Source organism: Triticum urartu, chromosome 3A (assembly GCF_056163025.1).
Source record: "Triticum urartu cultivar PI428250 chromosome 3A, HENAU_Tu73, whole genome shotgun sequence".
Classification (NCBI taxonomy): Eukaryota; Viridiplantae; Streptophyta; class Magnoliopsida; order Poales; family Poaceae; genus Triticum; species Triticum urartu.
In genome coordinates, this window is record NC_141875.1 from 739,284,964 (window position 1) to 739,294,901 (window position 9,938).

Below are 9,938 nucleotides of genomic sequence, written 5' to 3' on the forward strand. Positions count from 1 at the left end.
TCAATGCAACCGGAAGCAGTTGCGTCATAATCACGTGGCAGTCATGAGACTTTAGGTTCTGGAACTTTTTCTCTGGCATATTTATTATTCCCTTTATATTCGACGAGAAGCCAGTCGGGACCTTCATTCTGAGCAGGCATTCAAAGAAGATTTCTTTCTCTTCTTTCGTAAGAGCGTAGCTGGCAGGACCTTCATACTGCTTCGGAGGCATGCCCTCTTTTTCGTGCAAGCGTTGCAGGTCCTCCCGTGCTCAGGTGTATCTTTTGTCTTCCCATACACGCCCAAGAAGCCTAGCAGGTTCACGCAAAGATTCTTCGTCACGTGCATCACGTCGATCGAAGAGCGGACCTCTAGGTCTTTCTAGTAGGGTAGGTCCCGAAATATAGATTTCTTCTTCCACATGGGTGCGTGTTTCTCAGCGTCATTCGGAACAGCTAGTCCGCCGGAACCCTTTCCAAAGATTACGTGTAAATCATTGACCATAGCAAGTACGTGATCACCGGTACGCATGGCGGGCTTCTTCCGGTGATCTGCCTCGCCTTTGAAATGCTTGCCTTTCTTTCAACATTGATGGTTGGTCGGAAGAAATCGACGATGGCCCAGGTACACATTCTTCCTGCAGCTTCCCAGGTATATACTATCAGTGTCAAGTAAACAGTGTGTGCATGCGTGGTATCCCTTGTTTGTCTGTCCTGAAAAGTTACTGAGAGCGGGCCAATCGTTGATGGTCACGAACAGCAACGCTTTAGGTCAAATTCCTCCTGTTTGTGCTCATCCCACGTACGTACACCGTTTCCATTCCACAGCTGTAAAAGTTCTTCAACTAATGGCCTTAGGTACACATCAATGTCGTTGCCGGGTTGCTTAGGGCCTTGGATGAGAACTGGCATCATAATGAACTTCCGCTTCATGCACATCCAAGGAGGAAGGTTATACATACATAGAGTCACGGTCCAGGTGCTGTGATTGCTGCTCTGCTCCCCGAAAGGATTAATGCCATCCGCGCTTAAAGCAAACCATACGTTCCTTGGGTCCTTTGCAAACTCATCCCAGTACTTTCTCTCGATTTTTCTCCACTGTGACCCGTCAGCGGGTGCTCTCAACTTCCCGTCTTTCTTACGTCCTCACTGTGCCATCGCATCAACTTGGCATGCTCTCCGTTTCTGAACAGACGTTTCAACCGTGGTATTATAGGAGCATACCACATCACCTTCGCAGGAACCCTCTTCCTGGGAGGCTCGCCATCAACATCACCAGGGTCATCTCGTTTGATCTTATACCGCAATGCACCGCATACCGGGCATGCGTTCAGATCCTTGTATGCACCGCGCTAGAGGATGCAGTCATTAGGGCATGCATGTATCTTCTGCACCTCCAATCCTAGAGGGCATACGACCTTCTTTGCTGCGTATGTACTGTCGGGCAATTCGTTATCCTTTGGAAGCTTCTTCTTCAATATTTTCAGTAGCTTCTCAAATCCTTTATCAGGCATAGCATTCTCTGCCTTCCATTGCAGCAATTCCAGTACTGTACCGAGCTTTGTGTTGCCATCTTCGCAATTGGGGTACAACCCTTTTTTATGATCCTCTAACATGCGATCGAACTTCATCTTCTCCTTTTGACTTTCGCATTGCATCCTTGCATCGACAATGACCCGGCGGAGATCATCATCATCGGGCACATCGTCTGGTTCCTCTTGATCTTCAGCAACTTCGCCTGTTGCAGCATCATCGTGCACATCGTCTGGTTCCTCTTGATGTTCAGTAGCATCACCGTATTCAGGGGGCACATAGTTGTCACCGTACTCTTCTTCTTGCCGTCTTCTAACCCCTATTTCTCCGTGCCTCGTCCAAACATTATAGTGTGGCATGAAACCCTTGTAAAGTAGGTGGGTGTGAAGGATTTTTTGGTCAGTGTAAGACTTCGTATTCCCACATATAGGGCATGGACAACACATAAAACCATTCTGCTTGTTTGCCTCAGCCACTTCGAGAAAATCATGCACGCCCTTAATGTACTCGGAGGTGTGTCTATCACCGTACATCCATTGCCGGTTCATCTGCGTGCATTATATATAATTAAGTGTGTCAAAAATCATTACAGAACATCATGAATAGATAATTAAGTGACCAAATTAATAGAAGTTCATCATCACATCAAAACCAAAGTACATACATAGTTCTCATCTAACAACATAAAGCTCTGCAGAGCATCTAATTAAATTAATTAAACCATACATTGAAACTATGTAAAACATTTCAATGCGAAAACAAATGCGATCATAATCGCAACCAAGGTAACAAATGATCCAATGGCATAATGATACCAAGCCTCGGTATGAATGGCATATTTTCTAATCTTTCTAATCTTCAAGCGCATTGCATCCATCTTGATCTTGTGATCATCGACGACATCCACAACATGCAACTCCAATATCATCTTCTCCTCCTTAATTTTATTTATTTTTTCCTTCAAGAAATTGTTTTCTTCTTCAACTAAATTTAACCTCTCGACAATAGGGTCGGTTGGAATTTCCGGTTCAACAACCTCCTAGATAAAAAAAATCTATGTCACGTTGGTCGGCATAATTTTCATAAACAATAAATGAACCAATAGTTATGAAAAGATAATATATACCACATCCAAATCATAGACAGGACGAGGGCGGCCGGGGGCGGATACCAAAACCATCGCACTAGCTATATAAGATGCAATAATAAAAGTAAGAAAATAATACATGTATCTATCTAAACATACAAGTAAGAATATTTTTCCTTTCAGAAAGAAGATAAGAACAAGAGGCTCACCACGGTGGTGCCGGCGATGAGATCGGCGCGGGTGATCGACGGCGGTGAAGACGGGGACGGGGCGTGACGGACCGCTAAACCTAGACAAATATTAAGGAAAATGGAGCTTGGAGGTCGAGTTTGGAGAGGAGAAAGCTTAAGTAGTGTGGCTCGGGCATTCCATCGAACACCTTGTGTGCATAGGAGGTGAGCTAGAGCACCACCAAGCCCTCTCCCCCTCGGCGGCCAGAAAAAACAGAGCAGTGTGCTCTGCTCTTACACGAGGGGGTATATATAGGCACCTCATTGGTCCCGGTTGGTGGCATGAACCGAGACTAAAGGGGAGCCTTTGGTCCCGGTTCAAGCCACCAACCGGGACCAATGGTGGTGGGCCAGGAGCGAGGCCCATTGGTCCCGGTTCGTCCCACCAACTGGGACCAATAGGGCCAGACGAACTGGGACCAATGCCCACGAGGTCCCGGCCGGCCCCCTGGGATCACCAACCGGGACAAATATCTCCATTGGTCCCGGTTCGTGGCAGAACCGGGACTAATGGGTTGACCCGGCCTGGACCATTGCCCCCTTTTCTACTAGTGTATTCTGAAGCTCACTGATCGGATGGTTTCCCCGCTTGATATTGATTCAGTAACCATCTCCAATTTGGACTAAGCAAAATGTACATGTCCAGTTCTATTTGTTTGCAGCTTTTCAATTTCTGTAGGAAAGCTGTTGGAAGTAATTTGAGGAACGTTGAAGATCATTGCTACCGAATTAATATATAAATTTACTCTCAATTCATTTTTCCTGTAGGTTCCAAATTGAATTGGTTTTGTCTAATTCATAGATCTATCCTGAATTAATATCGTGCATAGATCTAGCATAGTTCATTCCATTGGTGGCATTCATAGAACTTTATGAGTTTGCAGTACCGTATAGCATAACATGTGATTACCAATTTGCGGCTAGGGAATTTACTTTGGAAATAACAATATGAGAAGATGAAGTGGAACTTGATTATATATGTTTTCAATTTTTCATATTTTTAAAAAGTGAAGCACCAGATCTTTTTTTTATTCGCATGCAATATTATATGCTTTGAAGTTTATTTTCTTTTTGACTGATCTCATGTATATGTTTTCAAAAGTTGATTGAGCTGATAAAAATAAGAGGTACAATTGGGAAACCCTCTTAACCTTTATTGCTGATACCAGAAATTAGTGTATATAATCTTGTGAACACTAAATTGGCAACCAATTATAGTGAATTTATCATAAAAAATGCATCTGCATTGTCACTTCAATGTAACAGAAATTTATATTATCTCAGTTAAAATGCATGTCTTTTCTTATATCTCATATTTATTACTAATAGCTCATATTCCTCCAACTCATGTTGGCATGGAAAACGTGTTGCCAATTATTACTTTCGTCTTCCTATACCCTTTTAGCAATCAATCAACTACATAGAACTCACACCTTAATGTGTCTGATACTTTGAAACCCGAACTTAGTATGTCTTAGATCCATCTTTTTGTGGACCAAGTCTAGTTAAAGTGTTATCATCAATTTATAAGAAACATTTTTACTTAGTAAAAATATTAGATTTTGTATAGATACACTAATATTAACGATACAATTTGGTACATGCTATGTGAAATATTTTTTGGGGGGAATAGTTAGCATTATTATGTAAGCATCGTCATGTATAATGAGGTGCAAAATTTTCAAGTCGTTCTGTTAATTACTATTACAGATGTGGTTTATGTTGTTAATGTGACTCCATCTTAATAAAAAAATATCTAATAAACTTTGTGGCTATAATAGACATCACTACAAATAAATAAATAAAATATTATCACGTTGCACACTTTTATATTCAATTTCTATATAATCATTAAATATCTAGCAAACTTGGTAGAGATTTTTAAATTATATGTAGGAGTATGTTGTATCAACAAACTAGGTGAAGTTTCTAGAGTACAATTATTGCAACCCCCCTCCCTCGCATCGCCCTACCCAGGGCGACTCGGGGGTCCTAACCCTAGCGGTGCCGCCACTCCATCTACCCCTCCCCTCCTCGCGCTGTCCCAAAGAACGTTGATGGGCGAAGCCCGCAGCTGACGGCGGCGGGGGGTCTTCTGGCGGCTCCCCTACTCTGTGGGCGATGGATCTGGGTGGCGGCCAGCAGTGTCCTAGAGTACGCGCGATCGGATGCGTGGCTGCAGGCCACGGCGAGTGGTGATGTTCGTCGAGGCGGCGGGTCTCTCTAGTGGCGGATGGCCTTCAGCGCAGGCGTGCTCATGGTGGCAGCTTTGCTGCCGCTTCTGCGGGCGGCGCATGATGTCCTCCTCACGGCCAGGGTGCGTTGTGGCTTCATCATGGTACATGGTGGCTGGAGGATCTGGAGGGGCAGTGTGGGAGGCGACCTGGTGACCGATGGATGGTGTCCTAGGCCGGCGGAGTTCCGGTGGGGTTCCTGGGGCATGGGATAGCGGGCCTTGAGGGTGCGCCCCTCGGCCTGATCCGGAATTGCCAGATCTGGCCCGATAGAGGCCAGTTGTCCCGGCTATGCGACGATGCACGGCTTCAGCGGCGACATATGGGTTGGTGGCCTGTAGGTTGCTGCTGGGTGTCTACGGTGAGCCTCGTCCCTGGCCACCTCATCAGTTTTGGGGGTTAGGTCCAGTTAGGATCGGGCACTCATTGTCGGAGGTCCCTTCCACACGTGGATAAGGGGGTCCAGCCCTATGCCAGTGATGTCCATGCCAAGGTGCGGCCTTGGGTTTGCTGTCATGGCCTGGCGGCATCGAGGAGGCAATTTTGGATGCCAGGGCGGCAGCCTCGGATGGTGGGATACATGGCTTGGCTCTTCGGCGGGCGGCATGGTGGCGGGTGTTGACGGTGTACCTTAGCCATGTGGGTGGTGAGGTGCACGGTGATGGGTTATCCTGGCGTAGCGGACGTCATCGATGGAAGCTTTGCCCTGATCTATATCTGGAGTTCTCTTTCCGTCGTGGTGGGGTCCCCGTATGAGTTTCCTCGATGTGGTGGGAGGTGTGGTCAAGCGAAAGCTTTGTGCTCCAATGCCTGTGGCGACAAGGCATGCGTGTTGTATTCCTCTTGGGGCGTTGCCTTGGCCTCTCCTTGCCCTCCAGCTCTTAGGGTGAAAACCTTTATTAGCTTCGGCTGATGCTGCGGGGGCGACGCCTTGTGCCGTTACCCTCTTGGGGGGTGGGTATTCTTCGTGCATAGTGGAAGGTCTCTTGTGCTTCTTGTCGGCTGCTGGCTCGAGGCGTTTAGGTGCACTTAGTGTGTTTTTAGCGTTCTTGGCTAGTATTGTCGATTTTCTTTTGATCAGCTTATGAGGATCTCCTCAATGCCTTGTGTCGGATGACTTTGTATCAGTTTGGTTGTTATGCCTTTGTCTATAAAGGGGGGCGAAAGCCTGTTTCTGAGAGTACAATTATTTAGAACATGGTGAAGAGCAATGGTATCTTTGATTCAAAGGATTTTCATAGGTATCATAAATGGTTGGAATACTTAGGATTTTTTTTCCTATGATGGTCTGTCAGCTCATAGAGTGTAAAACACGCATGAAGTGTGCATGTATATTCTTCAAGTTTGGATATGTTCTTGCAAACACACATGGAGTGTAAAACAAACATAGTAGTACAAGATTCGGTGATATATTTTTCTCCGCTGTTTAATTTACAGTGTAAAATGTCAGCATACATATCCTACTGCATGTGCATGTATGGAGTGGAGCATGTCGTCACGGAGTACATCACGGTGCAACTGTCGATCAACCACGTCATGCATGCATCGTATATCTAACCTTACAGTATGCATGCATCGTGTATCTAACTATTGTTAGACGATTTTTTTTACAGAAATTAGAAAGCATATCGTTGTTGTTAGCTCGGCGGTCGGTTTTCTTATTCGGAAACGGGATAGATCCAAGTGTTAAATGTCTGTGATGCCCTGATTTGGACATCTCATTTTCGGCGCATGTTTCGACCAGTGATGCGCGGGCAGGTCATCTTCCCTTTCCGGCAGCGATCTCGTTTTCGGCGCGTGTTTCGGCGGCTCACTCAGTTTTTTCAATGGAGTCACGCCAATCGGTTTGGTGATTTGGCCGGGAAAGATGGTTGTGACGTGTGTTAGGCTTGGATTGGATTGGATTGGATTTGGATCGGATCGGATGGATATCAACATGTGCATGATAGATCTATGTCAGTCCCTGTCATGGATCATCGAAGGGTGAAAGCAAGCATGCATGCTTGCTGTTGGAGTTTGAGTATTCTTCTTCTTTGCTGTTGGTGTTACTTTCTTCAGATGTGCGTGGTAATTAATTCAACGATGGAGAGAAGAAGCACGCACCTGTGGATTAGTTAAGTTCGTTATTTGGCTCCCTGTGGATTAGTTAGTCCGTTAGTCTGGCCGTCGTTAGTTATTAGTCTGGTCGGGTACGGAGTAGCTTTCAAGTGTGTCCTCGATTGGTTGATCTATCGTCTTCCCATTCATTCCACAACTGCTATCGTCGTCCCAATCTTTCCATCCTTTTTTATTAGTTGTGCATATAAAATTTGTTTGAAGTCAAACTTCATATAGCTGGATTAATTTTAGAGAAAAAATATCAATATTCGTAGTACAATTCAATATCATTAGTTTTTTTTTGGGAATGCAACATCATTATATTTTAGCTTAGATACATGCCGTCTCGCACAGTGCACTGGCTGGCACTCGCAGCAAGTGGCTAGATCATCGATTGATGCCCGGTTCACGCTTAGCGGCAACTCTCACGGAGTGCATCACGGTGACGATGGGCCACCTCATGCATGCATCGTCTCACTTTTCTTGTAGTCCGACCGTTGTTAGACGATTTTTTTTCAAAAGATTTAGTAAGTCTACTTACGTTTAAAAAAACCATTTTGCTTTGTCATTAGCAAACACGATAAAAGAGCGGAATCTGGTTTCGTTATCTCGTTTCCTACTCGCATGTCGTTTTCCCTTTCCAGCGGCGAGCCGGCGGCCAGGCTGCGCGGGTTTCTTTAAAGAAAAATGGAGTTGAGTCACACAGATCGACCATCCCGGTGCTTGGCCGGGAAACAAGCATGGCCGTAAAGTGTGTTTTGGCCTGGATCGGATGGATATCTATATTCTTTCCACATGCGCATTATATGATTTTATTTTTTCTTGATGACTTGGGGAAACGATGTTGTTAGTAGCCATGTGAAGTTGCATAAAGTTTGATGCTTTCGTATTATGTTGTTGTAGTATAGTTCTCTAGTGGTGATGTATGGATGTCAATTGCATGTCACTTCACCAGTATGGTCCTAGAGGAGCGCATAATGTAATATGTTTATCTAGTAGTGGAGGTCGCAGTGACAGATAATAATGAAGCCTAGGTTTATAAACTGATGCATCATGAGTAATGCATCAGCCTAGAATTTAGTGTTATGGTTCGATGTTATCTTAATCATTCCTGGTGTTTGTGGTTGCTTGCAAAAGGATATAATCATAAGTGTATTGAGTCCAAGTAAGGGCTTTACATTAGTGTAGGCATCACACTATTTATCAAAGCAACGAAAGTTACTGTGAATGAACTAGGTGGAAACAACAAGGTGAAATACATGTTGTCCTCGACAATGATAATATTCTTATAAGAAACACAAGCTTATCATTAGCACATTAAATATTAAGCCACTTCCCGCACTCATGTACTTTTCTTGTTGATTAATTTTTTCACTTGCACTCTCGATCGAACAAACAACAAAACAAATTTTGCAGTTTCCACAGTGACTCCTTGCTAATTTTCATAATCTAATTCCTTCTGTTCTTTATTGGGTTCGACACTCTACTTATCAAAAAAAAACTACGATTGACCGCCTATACTTGTGGGATATCAATGTCACTCAATTGTTGCTCAGACAAGCGTGACCTGAAAAAAGAGGAGATCTAAAGATTTGATGATAGCCAAGAAGGATGTACGCCGATTTGATGATAGCTCAGACAAGCGTGTCACTCCTTGCTATTTTTTTATTAATGAAACGACGTACGCCGATTAGCCTAGGGTTGGCCGGGAAAGATGGTCCTAAAAGCATCTCCAACAGCCGCGGTAAAAAGCGCGCGCGGTAAACCGAGTCTTTTGGACGCGCGGGACGTTTCGGGGCGCTCCAGCGGTGGCGGGAAAATCGCGCACGCGGGAATGGTTTGCGCGCGCGCGTGAAAAAGCGGCAGGTCGCGCGTTTTTTTTGGCGCACCGCTTCCGGCGCGCCTATAAAATGCGGCGCTCGCCACACGCCTATTTCACACGCTTCTCTTCCTCTTCCGTTGCCACGCGCCCCTCCACCGCTTCCTCGGTTGCTTCCGCTGCCACGCGCGCCACCGCTCCAGCGCCCCGCCATCATGGCGCCGCGCCGCCGAGGAGTGTCGGGCTACCGCGGCGTCCGCCAGTGCCCCAACGGCGGGTTCTACTCGGAGATACGGTCCGGCCAACTCCGGCTCGGCCTTGGCACCTTTGAGACGGCGCACGAGGCCGCCCGCGCGTACAACGCGGCGGCGTGGTGCCTAGGCAGGCCGCGCCAGCAGATGAACTTTCATGATGTCCACACGCTGCAGCAGGCGCTGGACGTCGCCCCGCCGCCTCGTCTTCGCACGGCACAAGACCGTGCGTATCACGCTGACCGGCAGAACCGCCTCCTCGTCGCCCATGAGGACGAGCGGGTCATGGCGGAGTGGCGTCAACAACACCCGGAGGACGTCTCCTACGAGCAAGCCTACTATGCAAGGCGCCGCGAGGAGGAGACGCAAAGGCGCCGCGCTGAGCGGTTGGACAGGCGTCGACGGAAGGCCCTGGCGCTATCCCAGTGCGATGTCGTTGAGAATGATGGTGAGACGATCTTTACGTCTGGTGCTGATCGTTGGAAAGACATGTGGCTCGATACCTCGGATCAGACCAGCGAGGATGGCGAAGATGACGATGATGACGACGACTGGGAGTAGGCTGTTGCTGCACTAGTAGTTTTTATCTATGTCCTTGCACTATCTAAATAATTTTTATCTATCTATGCTATGAAACTATGTAAAATATCTATGTATCTTTTTTTCTATCTATGAATTTTATTAAAAAAAAATGTACGCACTGTTTAAC

General features: G+C 46.0%; 1 pseudogene; it reads left to right on the forward strand.

Moving 5' to 3' along the window:
* Window positions 1-9,193: 9,193 nt before the first annotated feature.
* LOC147982515 (ethylene-responsive transcription factor 3-like) lies at window positions 9,194-9,612 on the forward strand (annotated as a pseudogene).
* Window positions 9,613-9,938: the final 326 nt, after the last annotated feature.